The following is a 21,257-nucleotide window of genomic DNA, read 5'->3' as shown; positions in this document are numbered from 1 at the left end:
CTTAAAGCTTCCAAACTGTAAGAGAATAAGCTGTTTGTTAAAACCATCCATGTGTGGTATATATTCTTGTCAGAGTGGCACTAGGTAACCAGAACAGCACCTGTTCCAAGTTATCTACAAACTTGACTTAAATATATACTTAGGAACAAATTTCATACCCTAGAGAGTACCTGTATGCTTTTGCTTTACAAAATCTTAGCTGAAAATATGGCCATGTACTGAGTCCTGTGAATCCTCATGGTGAATTAATGAGTCTAGAAGTAGTCTTAGGGACCACAGACACAGTATAGCCTTTATATTGATTGTGATACAGGATAAGCTGCCACAACAAAGAGAACTTAAAACTGCAGTGACATGAATAAGAAAGAAATGTTTTTCTAATGTTAAATCCAGAAGTTAAAAGATTGTCAGATATGAAAGGTCACAGCCAAGCATATACACACAAGCTAGTGGAGCAGTGACTTTAAGGAATACCTACAGAGAAAGCATTGGTAGCAGGGGCACAACCCCTCTTTCCCATTGCATTTGAGGGTAACACAAATAACTCTAACCTGTCTTGACAACAGACTTTGAAAGGGAGACTTTGGTATTTGATCTGTACTGCTTTTAAACTACGCAAGGGTTTGACCTTGGGCCAGAGTACAGTAACAGTTGTGATCTAGTAGAACTTTGGCTCTGGTCCTATGTTGCCACATCAGGGTTTGAGGTTGAGGGAAGATTAGCCCTTGGCCTGACATAATTGGTGGGTTGGTAAATAACCTCACAATTGTGGCTATGATATGGCAAGTTAACAACAGCATATGTCACATCAACATTCATGGTTGAGAAACAGTCCTGTTTTTTCCTCCCTGTACTAAAAGAAATCTAACCCACTGCTGTTGAGTCTGTTCCAACTCTTAGCGACCCTATTACCCAAAACCAAACTCATTGCCATGGAGTCGAATCCGACTCATAGTGACCCCTCCTTGAGTTTCTGAGACAGTAACACTACAGAAATAGATTGTCCAACCTTCCTTCTGAGGAGTGGCTGGAGGGTTTGAACTGCCAGCTTTCTGATTAGCAGTCAAATGCCTTAGCGACCCTATGTTGTCGTTGTTATGTGCTGTGGAGTTGGACCTGACTCATAGTGACCCCTCCTTCAGTTTCCAAGGTGGTATCACTACAGAAGTAGATTGCCCAACCGTCCTTCCAAGGAGTGGCTGGTGGGTTTGAACCACCAGCCTTCTGGTTGGCAGTCAAGTGCCTTAGTCACTATGCTACCAGACCTTCTGTAAGATACAGTAAAACTATCCCATAAGGTTTCCAAGCCTGTGTCTCTTCTGTGGAAACAGCCGTCTACATCTTTCTCCAGTGGAGTGGCTAAGATTGAATCATTGACCTTTCAGTTAGCAGCCAAGTGCTACAACTGTTTTGCCACGTCTTGCCACATCCCTATAGTAATGGGGAAGTTTTCAAAATTCTCCCTATTTACGAAGTTGTCCTCAATTTTCATTTCTGTCATTCTGAGTTTTTGTCAGAGTTTCTGTGCCTCAGTCTTTTTCTCTTATCCTCCTTTGGATTTTCAAATCTAAGGCCCTATTTTTATCAAGATGGCTGCTACTACCAATTGCTAAAAAAAAAAAGAAACTCACTTCCATCTAGTCGATAGTGACCCTCTTTGGGTTTCTGAGGCAGTAAATCTTTATGGAAGTAGATTGCCCAGTCTTCCTTCTGGGGAGTGGCTTGTGGATTTGAACTGCTAACCTTCTGGTTAGCAGTCAAATGCCTTAGGCACTATGCCACCAGCGCTGCTGCTACCAATTATTGCTCCTGCCTTCATGCTCTCTTCTTGACTGCTTACTCAGTCCTTTGTTTTTTGATTCCTTCTTTGTTTCCAGTACCTGGTGATGCCTCTTTTATTGTGCTTTGCAGGTCTTCATTTAAAATATTGGTTATATTTTATGCAGTATTCCTAGATCTTTCATTTGGAGATTTATTATTTATTTATTTATTTTTAACTTTGAAAGAATCCTTTATTGTTTGATTTTAATTATTTTTATTTTATTATTTATTTATTGGTAAAAGTCCACACTGGAATGGCATTCTTGCATTTTGTTCTTTAAAAGCAATATCAGTCAGATAAGTAATTATATAAGTATATTTGACTAATTTATAGGCAAAAAATAAAGTTACTTATCAACTGAGTCCATTCACCTATGGTACTAAAATTAATAAGTGAGCTTTCTTGCTTCTTTTTTTGTTTCACCTTCCCTCTTTACTGACTCCTTTCTTATAATGATGTCTGTGACCTGCCCCAATGTTCTGTTTTTGTCTTTTGTTGTTTAGTGATTTGAGGGTGAATTACTTATGGGTGGGACCACAAAACTAGCTTGGGAAAACTATTTTATAATTTATTTAGATATAAATACTGCAGGTTTTTATTTTTAATGTACCAAGAATAGTTATAATTTCACATGGTGGAAAATCACTAAGGAAAACGTTATTTTCCTATAGAGAAAATACCTTTAGAGTTATATCTGTTTTATTTGGTGATCAAACAAAATATCCTAGCTGCTTTTGTTTAAGAATGAACTACTACCTACCTTCCTTGATCTCTCCATCTTTCCTCCTTCCGTTTGAAATGAGTTTGGAGCTGCCTAATGCCAGCTGCAAATAAGACCATTTACTTTGATGAACAAATCAGATATCATCTCTTCTGTGAGCACTGCTTGGACTGTGGCCTTGGCCAGATGCCTTACACATTTTTTCCATTTGTTCCAGAGAAACAGAAACATGAGAAAAGAGTTTTGTTAGAGTAGACTATGACTCTCCTTCCAAATAAAGGTATATCTCAGAATATGTACACATTTATCCAATGGTGGTTATTAATATTATTTTTATATGTGATAAGCAACTTTTTCCTTCAGTAATGGATAGTATGTAAGCTTTACTGGTTTTGCTTCCCTAGAGAACCCAGCCTAACACATTTGGTACCAGGAGTGGTTCTAGAGAGGTAAGATCATAAGTATGGGAGGCTGCTCTGCCACTTGGGCCATATGATCCGGCTGATCCAATGGTGCTTCAAGTGTCTATAGTAGATAGAGATGTTGTTTGGAGTGTTTGGCAGGTCCTGATAGGTGATTTGCAATGCAGACCCTTGGGATTTTGGAGCAAAGCCCTACCATCCTCGGCAGATAACTACTCTCTTTTTGAGAAACAGCTTTTGGCTTGTTACTGGGCTTTAGTAGAGACTGAATGCCTAACCATAGGCCACCAAGTGACCATGAGGCCTGAGCTGCCCATCATGAACTGGGTGTTTTCTGACCCACAGAGTCATAAAGTTGGACATGCACAGTAGCACTCCATCATTCAATGGAGGTAGTATATCAGAGAACGGGTTTGAGCAGAACCTGAAGGCACAAGTAAGTTGCATGAGGAAGTGGCCCAAATGCCTGTGGTCTCTACTCCAGTCACATTACTTTCCCTCTCTCAGTCTGCACCTATGGCCTCATGGGGAGTTCCTTTTGATCAGTTGACTGAGGAAGAGAAAACTTGTGCCTGGATAACAGATGGTTCTGTGTGATATGCAGGCACCACTTGAAAGTGGACAGCAGTGGCATTGCAGCCCCTTTCTGGGATTTCCTTGAATGACAGTGGTGAAGGGAAATCCTCCCAATGGGCAGAACTTTGAGCCGTGCATGTGGCTGTTCACTTTGCATCGAACAAGAAATGGCCAGATGTGCTATTGTATATGGATTCATGGGCTGTGGCTAAGGGCTTGGCTGGATGATTTGGGACTTGGAAGGAGCATGATTGGAAAATTGGTGACAAGGATGTATGGGGAAGAGGTATGTGGATAGATCTCTCTGAATGGGCCAAAGGAGTAAAGATATTTGTGTCTCATGTGAATGCCCACCAAAATGTGACCTCAGCAGAGGAGGACTTTAACAATCAGGTGGATAGGATGACACGTTCAGTGGAAACCAGCCATCCTTTTTCCCCAGCTACTCCTGTCATTGCTCAATGGACTCATGAGCACAGTGGCCATGGTGGCAGGGATGGAGGTTATGCATGGGCTCAGCAACATGGACTCCCACTTACCAAGGCTGATTTATCTACCGCCACTGCTGAGTGCCCAATCTGCCAGCAGCAGAGACCAACACTGAGTCCGTGATATGGAACCATTCCTTGGGGTGATCGGCCAGCAACGTGGTGGCAGGTTGATTACATTGGACCACTTCCATCATGGAAAGGACAGTGTTTTGTTCTTACTGGAGTAGATACTTATTCTGGATATGGATTTGCCTTCCCTGCATGCAATGCTTCTGCCAAAACTACTATCCATGGACTTACAGGATCCCTTATCCACCAACATGGTGTCCCACACAGCATTACTTTGGATCACAGGACTCATTTCACAACAAATGAAGTGGGCAGTAGGCCTATGCTCATGGAATTTACTGGTCTTACCATGTTCCCCATCATCCTGAAACGGCTGGCTTGATAGAATGATGAAGTGGCCTACTGAAAACACAATTACAGCTCCAGCTAGGTGGCAATACCTTGAAGGGTTGGGGCAATGTTCTCCAGGAGGCTGTATATGCTCTAAACTAGTGTCCAATATATGGTTCTGTTTCTCCAATAGCCAGGATTCATGGGTCCAGGAACCAAGGGGTGGAAACGGGAGTGGTACTACTCACTATTACCCCTAGTGACCCACTCAAAAAACTTTTGCTTCCTGTCCCTGCTACCCTATGCTCTGCGGGTCTGGAGATCTTAGTCCCAAAGGGAGGAACACTCCCACCTGGAGACAAAATACTGATTGCACTGAACTGGAAATTAAGAATGCCACCTGGCCATATTGGCTTCCTCATGCCTCTAGATCAACAAAGAAGGGCATTATTGTACTATCTGGTGTGATAGATCCTGATTACCAAGGGGAAATCTGATGGACATTACACAGTGGATGTAAAGAAGAATATGTGTGGAATACAGGAGATTCTTTAGGACATCTCTTAATACTATCATGCTCTGTGATTAAAGTCAATGGAAAATTACAGCAACCCTATTCTGGTATGACTACTAATGGCCCAGACCCTTCAGGAATTAAGGTTTGGGTCACCCCACCAGTCAAAGAACCACAGCCAGCTGAGGTGTTGCTGAGGGCAAGGGAAATATGGAATGGGCAGTAGAAGAAGGTAGTTCTGAATATCAGCTACAACCACATGACCAGTTGCAGAAACAAGGACTGTGATTGTTATATTTTTTCATTGTATATGCACATCAAATAGCTTTGTTCCTTTCTGTTGTGAACTGTGAAATGTAAATAATGTTAATGTGTTTTGGTTGTACTCCTGTTAGCATATCATGTTAGGAGCAAATATGACATTATAGTTGTCCTTATTTAGAGATTATGTATGGTTAGGAAGATGTATACACTGCCAAGTTGACAAGGAGTGGACTGTGATAGTTGGAGCTGTGTGTCAACTTGGCTGGACCACAGTTCTTTGTGGATTAAGCAATTGTGATAGATTATTCCCATGATGGGATCAGATGTATATGTTTTGAGCAGCCAGTCCATTGAAAGGGAGTTTCCCTAGGGGTGTGGCCTGCTTCCAGTATATTTATGGACGTTCTGGGAAAAGAGATACGCTTCTGTGGATTGGGATCCTGTTGTGCTGCCTACAACTGTCCATGAGTGAACAATCCACCGTTTGGCCTGGAGATCTTGGATTCGCCACTCATTATAGTCAACAGCTGGTACTGCCTGCCAGCCTTGAGCTCATGAGCCCCTGCAGCTGCGAGAGTCAGGAATAGCCTCCAGCTTGACATTTGATCCAAAAACCTGGGACTTGCTACCTTCTATAAGTGTGTGAGCCATTTTCCTATGATAAATTTCTCTTTCTCTCTCTCTCTCTAAGCTTAATTGGTTTTGCTTCTCTAGAGAACCCAGCCTAACACAAAACCCAAGGAGGGGTCTCTGTGAGAAACTTTCAAAAGACATTTTTTTCATCTTTTGTTAATTATATACTGTGGGGCAGCAATAACAACATTTTTGAGTCTCAGCCTTTTAATCAAGTGGGAAGAGACTGACCACTTTGTGTTTTGATTAGCACCAGTTAAGTTGCCTTGGGCACCAAATTCAAGTTAATTTCAATGGATAATTTTGAAAGTACTGTATTTACCAGTGCAAGATTGTCCTTAAACTATAGAGGCCCACTGTTGTTAATTAACCTTGTGCCCTATAGCTATGTGAGTTAAGGCTCATTCATGGTAAGGCCAGTGTAAACTTTCAGTCTTAACAGCTTTCTTCATAATGTCAGCCTATAGGTGGTTTCATACTCTACTCTTACTTGGGGAAATTCAAATATAAGAACTGGCAGTTGAGTTGCACCTGGCATCAGCTACTGGCATTCTGCTGTCATAATGAAAAAGCATTTACCTTTTATGAATTTTTATAATTTTACAGTAAATGTAAGAAGCAACAAGTCAGTTTAAGTGTGCAATTTAGCTCACAAGGTGAAGAACAACTGTAGGTCTGAGAGTTATCAGTCATGTAGGTTCATAGAGTGACAATACCTTTGTGGATCTCTGTTTCACAGTCTATAAAATGGGTGTAATAGCAAAGGATGCCTGCCTAAAAAAAAGTGTTAAGAAGATTAATGTGAAAAGTATCATGTAATGTAAATTTTAGTTACCTGGTACTTTTTTCAGCTAACAGATTTAATCCTGTAAGGGAATGTACATAGAATTTAAAAAGAAATTCTAATTGGTAATTTCTATCATGATAATGTCTAGTAATTAACATTGAGAAATTAGATACTTTTCTTATTCTAAAGCACATCAACAAAGTGAAAAAACTTTTGATTTTAGATATCGTTAGCCATTAATAAAAGAGTCTTTATTTTACTTAAAAATTCTAATATTTCAACCAGAAATTATATTCTTTTATCATTCACCTTAAAAAAAAATTAATAGAACAGCTAGTAAGATCCTCTAAAGCCATAAACCAAGCCAAAACTACTGCCATCACATCAAATTCCAATTCAGTGATCCTATAGAACAGAGTAGAACTGTCCCATAGGACTTCCAAGACTATAAATATAAATGGAAGCAGATTGCCACATCTGTCTTCCACAGAGTGCCTGGTGGATTTGAACTACTGACCTTTTGGTTAGTAGCTGGGGCTTTAACCACTGTGTCACCAAGATTCCTTAAATCTCTTGAAAGACATGCTAATTTGCCATAGTAAGGATCTACTTAATTATGAACTCTTGGCATATCACAGTATTTTTAAGCACCTTGATTGTTTTTGATGAAATAGGTTTAAAGGGTCGGCTCTCAGTCAGACTGCCTACGTGCGAATCTCATGTCTTCACCTAGTAGATATAGAGTGTTGTGTTGGAAAATTTATTTATTGTTTCATTTGTGACTGGCCCATAAAACTGTTGTGATGGTGTGCAGGGGTGTTTGTCTATATGTTTTCCCTTAGGTTCAGCGGTATTAATCAAATTCCCTGTCTCCTGTTTTTTCTATCTTCTCTCTCAGTCTTTCCTCTCTCCTTTCTCCTTTACTTTACTTCACTTCAGAATTTTTTTGGGAAAAAAAAAAGATTTGAAAAAAGATATCCATACATAGAAATACCAATTTAATTTTCGGCAGGGGTTGGGGGGTGGGTAGAACATGACAGAAAATAAAACTCAATTTCAGTTACTGATTTAAGGAAATAGGTTGATAAATGATGTAGTTTAGGATGCAGATCTTCTGACTGCATATGGAGATGTGTTCAGGAAATACCAGTATGGAAATTCATTGGTTTTGTGGTATACACTTGTAGCTGCCATGTACCCATATATATGTAAGATAGCTGGAAATCAGAAATGTTACACACAAAACAAGAACACAATGAAGAAGTAAACACATTAAGGCAGGGATATTTCTGAAATTGAATTTTATTTTCTGTCATGCCTCCCCACCCCCCAATTAAATTGGTGTTTCTGTGTATGGATACATGTATGTTTACATATGTTTACACATAAACATAATTATCTTTAAAAGCACATTGATCTCTCTGTATCACTTAAATCATGCTGAAGTTAAAATACTTACTCAAAAGTGTTGGCCAAGACCATTGGCCAGAAAGGACAAGCAAGCAGCAGAAAGCAGGCCCCTGGTGCTCTCTGGATCTCAAATTGTTTTGTTTGTTTGTGTTTTGTTTTTCCCATAAGCTCAGTGCAAAAAAATAAAAGATAATGACCAAGGTCTTTTTTCACATCTTTTTGATTTGTACGCCACCTAATAGGGGCATAGTGCCTAAGGCATTTGACTGCTAACCAGGAGGCTGGCAGTTCAAACCCACTCCTTGGAAGGAAGGTTGGGCAATATACTTCAGTAGTGATACTGCCTCAAAAACCCAAGGAGGGGTTGCTATAAGTTGGATCTGACTCCACAGCAGTGCATTTTAACAACATAGGGAAGAGTAGAAGTGCCCCATAGGGTTTGTAAGTCTAAATCTTTACAGAAGCAGACTGCCACATCTTTCTCCCATGGAGTAGCTATAATGCTGATACATTAAAATGGAGCTACATAAAATATTCATTATATCAAATGAAGTGATTCAAATAAAAAGACTAGATTATCAAAATGAATTGAAAAAGGAAAATGGCAAGACCTAGCCATGTGCTAAGACACAAATTAAAAGTGAAAATGTGGAAAAAGTTATAGCATGCATGTATAATATGTATGAAAACCAAAAGGACTCATTGACATTGAGTCGATTCTGATTCATAGTGACCCCTAATGTTTCTGAGACAGTTAATCTTTGAGGAAGTAGATTGGCCCATCTCCCTTCCATAGAGCGGCTGGTGGGTTTGAACCACAAACCTGGTTAGTAGTCAAGTGTCTTAGCCACTACACTACTGGAGCTCCTTATACAACATTGGTAAGGGGGTAAATACAGATACCAGATAAAGTAAAATTCAAACAATGGAGTTAAATTTGGACATTTCATAATTATAAAAGAGTTAATTCCTCAGCAAGGCAAAAATCAATGAAAAACATCTGTTTTAGTTGGCCTCAAACCTCATTCAGATTCATTTTCATGTATGCATTCATGCTTGTTACAAATGATATAACCTAACAAATAAAATATCCTTAGTCTATGGCTGGGTCTTGCCATTTGCCTTTTTCAATTCATTTTGATAATGTAATTTTATTAGAATCACTTCATTTGATATGATTATTGATGTGTTTAGAGCTAAGTCTACTGTTTCTTTCTATTCTATTGGCTTTTTGTAACTGTACCCCTCTTTTCTTGCTGCCTTTTGGGCTAATTGAATATTTTATGTAACTCCATTTTAATATGTCAGCATTATAGCTACTCTGTGGGAGAAAGATGTGGCAGTCTGCTTCTGTGAAGATTTACAGACTTACAAACTCTATGGGGCAGTTCTACTCTGCTCTATGTTGTTGTTGTCAGGTGCCATCGAGTCAGTTTTGACTCATAGCGACTTCATGTACAACAAAACGAAACACCGCCCAGTCCTACGTCATCCTCACAAAGATTGCTATGCTTGGACCTATTGTTGCAGCTGCTGTGTCAGCCCATCTCATTGAGGTTCTCCCTCTTTTTCACTGACCATCTACTTGACTACTTGACTAAGCATGATATATCCCTTTCCAGGGACTAGCCTCTTGTGATAACATATCCAAGGTATGGAGGTGAAGGCTCACACCACCCTTGCTTCTGTGGAGCATTCTGACTATAGTTCCAGACAGGTTGGTTTATTCTCCTAGCAATCCATGCTACATCCGGTATTCTTTGCCAACACCACAGTTCAAATGCACGTATTCTTCTGCAGTCTTCCTTATTCATTGTCCACCTTTCCCATGCTTATGATGCCATTGAAAAGAGCATGGCTTGGGTCAGACACACCTTCCTCTTTGAAGTGACGTTTTTGCTCTTTAAAACTTTAACCAAACAAACAAAAAACTTAGTGCCATCGAGTCAATTCTGACTCATAGCGACTCCTTTTGGGTTTCTGAGGTGGTAAATCTTTATGGAATAGATTGCCCAGTCTTCCTTCCATGGAGCGGCTGGTAGATTTGAACCACCAACCTTCTGCTTAGCAGTAAAATGCCTTAGGCACTATGCCATCAGAGCTCCTTTCAAAACTTTAAAGAGGACTTCTTTAGCATATTTGTCTCTTGAAATTGTTAAATATCAACCAGTTCTTTTTGTTCAATGACTCCATGTATTCCTTCTATAATCTTTTGAGGCTTCCTGCATTATTCAATATTTTGTCCACAGAAGCCTTCAATTGTTGCCACTTGAGGCTTGAATATTTCTTCAGTTCTTTAAGCTTGAGAAATCCTGAGCATGTTCTTCCATTTTGATTTTGTAACTCCAGGTCTTTGCACATTTCATAATAATACTTTACTTTGTATTCTCAAGCTGCTCTTTGAAATCTTCTGTTCAGATCTTTTACTTCTTTGTTTCTTCTATACGGTTTAGATACTCTCCATTCAAAAGCAAATTTCAGAGTCTCTTCTGACATTCATTTTGGTCTTCTTTTCCTTTCTTGTCTTTTTAATGATCTTTTGCTTTCTTCATGTATGATGTTCTTGATTTCATCCCACAACTCCTCTGGTCTTTGGTCATTGGTGTTCAGTGTATAAAATCTGTTCTTCAGATGGTCTCTCAATTTAGATGGAATATATTCAGCACTATATTCTGGCTCTTGTGAACTTGTTTTAATTTTCTTTAGCTTCATTTTAAACTTGCATATGAGCAATTGATGATCTATTTCACATTTGACTCGTGGCCTTGTTCTGACTGATGATATTGAGCTTCTCCACCATCTCTTTCCACAGATGTAGTCAATTTTAGTCCTGTATATTTTGTCTGCAAGAGCTACATGGATAGTCATGCTTACGTTGTTTAAGAAAGGTATTTGCAATGAATAAGTGATTGGTCTTGCAAAATTCGATTCTGTAATTTCTGGCATCATTTATGTTCTCAAGGCCATATTTTCCAACTACTGATGCTTCTGCTTTGTTTTTCATTCCAATCAGCAGTAATCATCAGTGAATCTTGATTTCTTGTTTGGTCAATTTCAGACAGCAGAAGTTGGTGAAAATTTTCAATTTCTTCATCTTTTGCTTCTGTGGTTGGTGTGTAAATTTGTATAATAGTAGTATTAACTGGTCTTCCTTTTAGGTATATGGTTATTATGCTATCACTGACAGCGTTGTATTTCAGGGTAGATCTTGAATTGCTCTTTTTGACAGTGACTGTGATGCCATTCTGCTCCAATTTGTCATTTCTGAAATAACAGACCATATGATTGCCTAATTAAAAATGGAGTGGCCAATACCACTCCATTTCAGCTCACTAGTTCCTAGATACTGATCTTTATATGTTCCATTTCATTTTAGACTGCTTCCAATTTTCTTAGATTCATACTTCATACATTCCATGTTCCAATTATTAATGGATGTTTGAGGCTTTTTCTTCTTATTTTGAATTGTACCACACCAGCAAATGAAAGACCCTCCCTGTAACATTTTTATACATTGGAGTTGACTTGACGACTGTGGATTCAGTTAGATTTGGATTCTCCTTTATTCTACAGTATTACACATCTTACCTATGATATGCTATTGATCACAGCATATTTTATATTTTTTGTTTCAAACATATATATTTTAAATTAACTAAAAGGTATGTTAACCTATATATTTATTTCCCTGTGACCCATTATTCTTTCCTGAACATTCAGATTTTACTGGGTATTATTTCTCTTTGGCACAAGAAACTTCCTTCAGCATTTTTATAGTACAGATCTACTGATGACCAATTAATTTTTTTTCCATCTGAAAATATTTCTATTTCGTCTTGAATTTTAAAAAAACCATTATCAATAGATTTCTAAGTTAACGATATTTTTCTTTTAAAACTTTGTGATGTTACATTGTCTTATGGCCTCCATTGTTTCTGATAAGAAGTAAAAGCACATTCATATACTTTTATCATATATACTTTTTAGGTTTTATTCTAGCTGTTTCCAAGATCTTTTATTATTTTGTCAATATAAAAATATTTCTACATATTTTTTTTAATCAGCTTGATTATAACATGTTTATACATGGTTTTCTTTCTGTATATTGTGTTTGGAATTCACTGAAGTTCTTATTTCTATAAATACATATTTTGTATTACATTTTGGAAAATTGTGGCCATAATTTCTTAAGTCATTTTTCTCTGAATTCTTTCTTGGCTTCTTCTTTTCTCAGAGTCTCAGTATGCTATTTGTAAAATATTATGGCATGGTGGGGGCCTCTGACCTCCTCTAACTTAATGAAGAGGAAGACAAAATCACCATCAACATCCAGAAAAGGCTGATTCCCATGATGTGCATATCAGACCTGCCTTCTCTCTCTCTCTCTCTTTTTTTTTTTAAACCACTGCTGATACCAGCTGTCCATCTCTTTTTCTCCGCTGGGTTCTATAATTTGTTACAGTGGCCACAAAACCTCACTGGCTATACTCAGTTATTAGCTCTATTAGGGAAGTGACAGATTATAAATTGGGATCAGGAACATCTCAGTATATATTTATTCTGTGAGGACAGTCTTTTCTCAGCCATATCTGTAGGCAGTCCTCTCTCTGGTCCTTGGCCCCTTTACCCAACCTTTGCCCTGCTAGGGCAAGTGTTACAAAGCTCTTTAGCTCTGCCAGTGTTTGTAGGCATCCCACACGGCAAATAAGCTTCTGCCCAAGGGCTCTCTGCTCTCTCACTTTGTGGGTCAGGAAGCCTAGCTCCATCAACAAGTGCCTGCAGTCAGCACCCCACTCAACTGGGAAGTCTCCTGCCTGAATGTGCTCAGCTCTCTTACTCCACAGGTGCACACACCTAGTGTAACCACCTTGCTCTGTGGGCTAGGAAGCTCACTGCATCATCTTGAGACAGTCTTCTGGTTCTTCTGCTGCTGTTTCTCTGCTGTTGCTCTTGTAGTCATGTGCCGTCTCTGGTGGTATTACAGCTCTCTCTCTCTGTCTCCTGGGTTTACAAGCTTCTCAGCATAGAGACCCCAGGTCCCAAGGGCACTCTCCACTCCCATCTCTTCTTGGTAGTAGTGAGATTCTCCCCTTCCCATGTCATCTGAAGCCTACCATGATGGCAAAACTGAGCAATCCTCTTAGTAGGGTTTCAAACACCTTATTTGCATGGCCCCACCCCACAAGGTTGCCATTTACCTTATTTGCATTATTAGAACATTACTCAGTCCCCTTGGTGGTCTATAGGCACCTCACATTTGCATAGCCCCACCCAGATTGTGGGTGGGAGTTACAAGACGATAGTGAGAATGACCATACCAAAGTGATCCGTCTCACTCACTATCTTTGAATACTCTTCCACAGTTCACTGAGACTGTTTTGTTTTGTGTTTCAGTTCTTACTCTCTTTGTTCTTTTTGGATGGTGGCACAATGGTTAAAGAGCTCAGCTGGTAACCGAAAGGTCAGTGGTTTGAACCCACCAGTTGCTTTATGGGAGACAAATGTGGCAGTCTGCTTCCATAAAGATTAAAACCTTGGAAACCCTGTGAGGCAGTTTTACTCTGTCCTATAGGGTTGCTGTGAGTCAGAGTCAATTCACCAGAAATGGCTTTTGGTTTTGGTCTTCAAGTTCACTGACCATTTTATCTGTCATCTCTAATCAATGTGAAGCCTATCCACTTGATTTTTTTAAAAATTAATTATTGTATTTTTCAGTTCTAGAATTTTTATTTAGTACTTACATTCTCTGTGGAGCTTTTCTATTTGCTCATTCATTATGAACATATTTTTCTTTATATAATTCAGGTATTATTTAATCTTTGTCTCTTAATTCTAACATCGGGATCATCTCAGATTTTATGTCAATTGCCTGTTTTTCTCGCTCTTATTTCTTTGTATGTTTAATAACTTTGACCATATCTTGACATTATGAAGGACACATTGTAGAGGCAATGAAATGTGTTGTATTCTTCCATAAAGTGTTAATTTTGAGGGGGCAGGGTAAAGTCTGTGTAAAGCTGAGAACTTGGTTCGAATCAAACTCTAAACTGAAATTTCTCTTTTTAATCTTAGATGGACGCCATCCACACATAGTTCAGGAGTTAGCCTGAGATTTGAGCATAGTGTATGTATAGAATTTTAGGGTCATCTTCTGTGATTCTCTATTTTCTGTTATTTACCCCCTCCCCCCACCACCCATAAACACACCCACACTCCAGGCATTGCAGTAACCCAAACCTTGGTTCTTTGGTTCATGAAACTAGTAAAACTACAGGTTTCCATTCAACTTTCAACCATTTGTATAGATATACCCTCAGGCAGAAAGCCATAAAGTCAAGTAACATAACCATTGTGCTGTGCTGTTTCATTCTTCCAGTTGTTGATTACCCTCTAGGTTTTTTGTCCCCCCTTGCATTTGTTCATTTTCCAGTGACTTCAGGAAGCAATTTTGCCAGTTTTGTCTAATGTTTATCATAGTTGTTACTTATAGGAGGACTGTTGAATAGGAACTACTCAGTCATGCAAGAAGTGGTTTGCATTCATTAATTTTGGAATGTGAAAGATACCACCAGCAGTAAATAAAAATAGTGAAGAAAACATTTCATTTTGAATAGGAGAGCCTTTTGATTCATAGGAACTTAATTGTTCAGCAGGAGCTTATTTAAATAAAAGTTGAACTATAGTAGTTCCTGTTGTAAACCCCAGATGTGCTTTAACTGCCTAAAAAGAAATAGGTTACTTGGTGGTCTTCTTTGGCAGTTCCTTTATATTGAAACCTACAAATTACATATGTTTCCATTTTTGACATTTGACAGACTAAGTATTATAGCTCTTTTAATCCATACCTAAGGAGCTCTGGTGGTGTAGTGGATAAGGCTGCTAATGAGAAGGCCAGTGGTTCAAACCCACCACCTGCTCTGTGGAAGGAAGATGGGGTGACTTACTTCCATAAAGATTTACAGCCTCAGAAATCTAATGGGGGTCACTGTGAGTCATAATAAACTCCATGTCAGTGAGGTTTTTATTTATTTATTTATTTTAAATGTGGGATTGGGGTTAATGAGAGAGGGAGGGAAGAGAAGGAATATAAAAAAGTAGATGCTTTCACTCAAATTACAATAAAAAGTAAACACACACACATACAAAAGTGGATGTGAATTATGAAGCTGAAAATTCTCAAAGTGTACTTTATATTTGGATGATACCTGAAAGAGCCTTAAAAACTTCTGATCAGAGAAAGGAAGAAGACTGAAATATAAAAAGAAATACATTATGATATGTGAAGGGTAAGTGAATAGGGGCTGGCCAGAGAGATCAGAATCTCTTACATGAACCAGAGGCATATATATACGTAACATAGTGATATGAAGTTCTTGAAAGCGTGGGTCATTAATGATGTGTCTTTAGTTGATTGAGAAATACATGGATACATGTGTGCATATGTGTGTGTACATGTTTGTGTGTGTTTATGACAGAGAGAGAGAATGAGGATGAGAGTGCTAGAGGAAGAAAATGTTTGAGAGACAATATGAGCTGGAAATGAGTGAATAATTGAATGTTGTAAAGTGCTATATTGGTTTGACATTGATTTTTATTTTATATTACTTGTGCATTCTTAGATCTCTGGAAGATCTTTTATCTTGGTCTTCCATTTTTGCTAGGTCTTCATAAAATTATTTAGCATAAACTTGAAGACTAAGTGCAGCTCAGCCAATATTAAAGAATATCGCGTTTAAAAGTATTTAACAGACTAATATCTATTTTAAGAGGTTATTATAGTCTATCTGTCCTGTAATTTAAAAGTTTAGAAGTTATCATTTCTAAATTAGTTACTATAGATTTAGCGAAAGAATTTGATGTTTCTCCCAAATGTCCTATTTTAGTTTGAGAGTCTAAATACAGTAGCTCTCACTTCTGAATATGCATCATATTAATCCATAGCTTTTGTAAATAATATACAGTCCTGGGTTCCATCGTCAGATATTCTGACTTAAAAATTTTGAAGTGTTGCCTAAGCCTCTGGTAACATATTGTGTATATCATTCTTATACCCCAGCCAGATTCAAAAATTATGCTTCATCTCAATTCAGATTTAGCACTCCTAAGATATTTGTAAATGGGAATTTAAGGAGCTGTGGAAGTTCTGAGTGAGCTTACAGATTAGATCTTTGACTTGCCAAGCATTAAATCCTGAAGTTATTTGCCTGCAAGCAACAAAATCTGACTGTACTAACTTAAAGACAAAAAGGCATTAATTGAAAGCATTCTGAGTAGTTCCAAGAACCAAAGAGCTGAACAAATAAGCATCAGACATACTAATGAGGCAACTATGGGAACTTAATTTGCAGAGAGTCATAGAGATTCTGAGTGTGCTGTTGTTAGATGACTCAGCTTCAACAGCTTTCAGTTTTGTATAAAGATTCAAATAGCCAAGAGTGAACATATGTCCAATCCTGATTTCAGAAGCATAGGTCTTATGATTGGCAATTTTTCAGACTTGTCTTCAGAGATAGCAGAAAATGAATGAATGAATGAATGAATGAATGAATAAAAAGAGATCAGCATTAGATTCTGCCTAATGGCACCCAAGGACCCCCTTTCCACTCTATAAACAAATCTAAAAATTTCCCTGTGAAATATAAACGTGAAAGATGAATAGAAAATTTCAAAGGGCAGCTCAAGAGGGTGAAGTAAAGTATTATAATGAAATGTGGAGTTTGAAATTCACAGGGGAAGAACATGTTCAGCATTTCTAAAGCTGAAAGAACTGAAGAAAAAAATCAAGCCTTGAGTTGCAGTATTGAAGGATTCTATGGAAAACTATCAAACACTATATCAAACAATGTTTCACTGGTATTCATAAGATTTCAGTGGCCAGTTGTTTCAGAACTGGAAGGAATGGGTGAAGAATAAGCCTCTAGGAATTGGCAAAATACCATTAATATGTTTCAACAAATGAATGTAACACGAGGCACTTACTTGTTTATCCCAAGAAATTTGGAAGACAGATATTTGGCCCCTGAGTGAAAGAGAGCCATATTTGTGCCCATTCCAAAGAAGAGTGATTCAACAGAATGTGGAAATTATCAAATCATATCATTATTATCACAAGTAAAATTTTGCTGAAGATACTTAACGAAATGGTTGCAGCAGTATATTGAGAGGGAACTGCCAAAAATTCAAGCCAGATTCAGAAGAGTGTGTTGTTTTTGTGCTGTCCTCAGGTTGGCTTTGACTAAAAATGACCCTATGTACAACAGAAATAAACACTATGTGGTCCTGTGCCAGCCTCACAATATTTGCTATACCTGAGCTCATTGTTGCAGCCACTGTGCCAATCCATCTCCTTGAGGGTCTTCCCATTTTTCACTGACCCTCCACTTTACCAAGCGTGATATCCTTCTCCAGGAAATGGTCCCTTCTGACATGACCAAAGTAGGTGAGACAAAATCTGACCAGTGTCATTTCCAAGGAACATTCTGGCTGCACTTCCTCCGGGATGGACCTGTTAGTCTTCTAGCAGTCCATGGTACTTTCAGTATTCTTCACCTACACCACAACTCAAAGCATCAACTCTTCAGTCTTCCTTATTCATTGTTCAGCTATCATATGCATATGAGACGATTGGAAGTACTGTGGCTTGTGTTAGGCACACTTTAGTCTTCAAGAGACATCTTTGCTCTTCAGCAATTTAAAGATGCCTTTTGCAGATTTTTCTAGTGCAATACATTGTCTGATTTCTCGATTGCTGCTCCCATGGGTGTTGATTATGGAGCCAAGCAATATGAAATGTTTGACAACTTCAATCTCTTCTCCATTTCTCATGATGCTGCTTATTAGTCCAGTTGTGAGGATTTTTGTTTTCTTTATGTTGAGGTGTAATCCATACTGCAGACTGTAGTTTTTAATCTTCATCAGTAAGTACTTCAAGTCATCTTCGCTTTCAGCAAGCAAAGTTGTGTCGTCTGCATTTCACAGGTTATTAAAGAGTCTTCCTCTAATCCTGATGCCTCATTCTTCTTCATATAGTCTAGCTTCTTGGATTATTTGCTCAGCACACAGATTGAATAAATCCAGTAAAAGAATACAACCCTGACACACTCCCTTCCTGATTTTAAACCATGCCATATCCCCTTGCTCTGTTCTAACAACAGCCTCCTGGTCTATGTATAGGTTCCTCATGAGCACAATGAAGTGTTCTGGAATTTCCATTCTTCTCAATGTTATCCATATCTTGTTATGATCCACAAAATCAAATGCTTTTGCATAGTCAATAAAACACAAGTAAACATCTTTCTGGTATTCTTTGCTTTCATCCAAGATCCATCTGACATCAGCAATGATATCTCTTGTTCCAAGTTCTCTTCTGAACCCAGGTTACATTTCTAGAAGTTCGCTATCAATATACTGCTGCAACCTTTTTAGAATTATCTTCAGAAAAATTTTACATATGTATGATATTAATGATATTGTTTGATAATTTCCACATTTTATGGGATTACTTTTCTTTGAAATGAGTATAAATATGGATCTCTTCTACTCAGTTGGCCAGGTAGCTTTCCTCCAAATTTCTTGGCGTAGATGAGTGAGTGCCCCCAGCATGGCATGTTGAAACATCTCAATGGGTACACTGTCAGTTTCTGGAGCCTTGTCTTTTTCTCAATTCCTTCAGTGCAGATTCGACTTCTTCAATACCATTGGTTCTTTTGTGTGTGTGTGTGTGTGTGTGTGATTTAAGTGAAAGTTTACAAAGGAAATTCACTTTCCATACAGCAGTTCACATACACTTAGTCTCATGACATTGACTACTGTTTACCCCAATGCAAAAACTCCCCTCCCACTTCCTCTTCATGGATACCTCTCCCCTATGTCCATCCCTGCATGCACTCCTGCTCCCTGAGCTGTCTCCCTGTGCATAAACAGCCCTTCTTTCTCCCATGATTGTTCTCTCCAAGGAGTGTATCTACCTCAGGTAAATGTTCAACTCATATTGCTGTCTTTTGTTTTGCTGGAAGCTACAGGTGTGGGTTTGATTCCAGACCTGAAGGGCAGCAAGGGGCCATAGTCTCAGTGGTTCCACCAAGCTCTATTAGACCAGCAAACCTGGTCCCCCTTTCCCCCACCAAATGATTTTGAGTTTTGTTCCATAGCACCTCCCTCTTTATCCACGATCTCCCACATAGATCCCCTTCCAAGTAGTTGACAGTGCTAGCCAGGCACCATCTAGTTCTTCTAGGCTCAGAATCATATAGGCTGCAGATTGCATGGTGTACCAGTCGCTAAGATTAATTGTTTCCATGCGTCTTTGGTTTCCTTCTTTCTTCTTTGCTCTGGATGAAGAGAGACCCATCGTTTCATCTATGTAGGTGCTTGCAAGCTTTTAAGATCCCAGTCGCTACTTGCCAAAGTAGGAGTTGGAACAATGTTTTGTGTAGTATGTTATGCCAATTGAGCTTGATGTCCCCTGTGACTATGCTCCTGGGCCCACAGGTTCAACTACTCAGTCCCTCTGGGTAGCGGCTGTGGCCAAGAAGTGACTACAACCTTGTCCCTTGTCAGCTCTACTATACACCTGGGAACATACAAATACCCTTGTAGAACCATTGTCTGCCAACCTTTATATGGACTTGGGTACAGTCCCTGCTGCATAGACATACCCAGTAGTTCAGCCTGTCCACCTATCTATTCACCTATATACCCATATCTGCCTTCACTGACAACGCAGTACTGTATGTGCAAAAGGGTTCATCTTTGTTGTCTGCACTTCCCATGTACCGTTCTATGTCTTCCTTTCCCTCAAAGCCACCGTGTTGGTCACTCACACTTGGTACATTGTCCTTCTCTTAACCCTAATCAATACTTATCTCTACCTAACAGTCTTCCCTTCCCTCCACTCCCCTTCCACCCAAAAGTAACCAAAAAAGAAAATTTCTTTCCATATATAAACCGTTCCTTGACTTTTACAATAACAGATTAATACAATATCTGTCCTTCTGTGATTGACTTCTTTCACTCACCATAATGTCCTCCAAGTTCTTCTATGTTATGTGTTGTTTTGCAGATTCTAGGTGTTCTTTAGGGTTCCATTGTATGTATGTACCATAGTTTGGTTATCCATTCCTCAGTTGATGGACACCTAGATTGTTTCCATCTTTTTGCTATTGTAAATAGTGCTGCAATGTACATGGGTGTGCATATGTCTGTTCTTGTCATGGCTCTCACTTCTTTAGTATATATACCTAGTAATGGAATGGCTGGGCCAAATGGTATGTCTAATTCCAACTTTTTAAGGAAACACCATACTGCTTTCCACAGTGGTTGTACCAGTTTATGGTCCCAGCAGCAGTGTAGGAGAGTCCCAATCTCTCCACATTCTTGCCAGCATTTGTTATTTTCTATCTTGTTGAACTTTGCTACTAGTGCTGGGGCAAGATGGTGTCTCGTTGTTTTGATTTGCATCTCTCTAATGCTAATGATTGTGAACATTTCTTTGTATGTTTGTTGGCTGCCTGAATATCCTCCTTGGTGAAGTGTCTATTCATACCATCTGCCCATTTTTTAATTGGATTATTTGTCTTTTTGTTATCGGGATGTTGGAGTTTTCTATATATTCTATAGAAAAGTCCCTTGTCAGATATGTCATTACTAAATATTTTTTCCAATCTGTAAGTTCTCTTTTGAATCTTTTGGGGAAGTCTTTGGAGGCACATAAAAATTTAATTTTTAGAAAGTCCCTTTCATCTAGTTTCTATTCTGTGGTTTGTGCATTTTGGGTTATGCTTGATAGTCTATTTATGCCATATATTAAGGCCCCTAAATTTACGCATAGTTTTCTCTTGAAGAGCTTTCTAGTTTTAGGTTTCACAGTTAAGTCTTTCATTCATCTGGAGTTAGTTTTTGTTCATGGTGTGAGGTACAGATCTTGTTTCATTTTTCTGCAAATGGATCTTCAGTTTTGCCAGCACCATTTATTAAACAAACATTCTCTTCCCCATGTAATGGATTTTGGCCCTTTGTCAAAGATCAGCTGATCATAGGTCAATGGATCTATTTCTGGGTTCTCAATTCTATTCCATTGGTCTATGTGTCTGTCATTATACCAATACCAGGCAGTTTTGACTACTGTGGCTGTATAGTAGATTTTGAGATCCAGCAGTATGAGACCTCCTACTTTCTTCTTCAATAATGCTTTGCTTATGTGAGGTCTCTTTCATTGCC

General features: G+C 38.7%; 1 protein-coding gene across 1 annotated transcript in view; it reads left to right on the top strand.

Annotated features, from left to right (window-relative positions):
- Nucleotides 1-21,257, top strand: part of ADAMTS3 (ADAM metallopeptidase with thrombospondin type 1 motif 3) — a 504,788-nt gene that overhangs the window by 279,436 nt on the left and 204,095 nt on the right. The window lies entirely within an intron of this gene.

The sequence above is a fragment of the Orycteropus afer genome, unplaced genomic scaffold (assembly GCF_000298275.1).
Source record: "Orycteropus afer afer isolate SDZICR_OR568_19922 unplaced genomic scaffold, OryAfe1.0 scaffold00098, whole genome shotgun sequence".
Taxonomy (NCBI): Eukaryota; Metazoa; Chordata; class Mammalia; order Tubulidentata; family Orycteropodidae; genus Orycteropus; species Orycteropus afer.
This window is presented reverse-complemented; position numbering and strand designations above follow the sequence as displayed.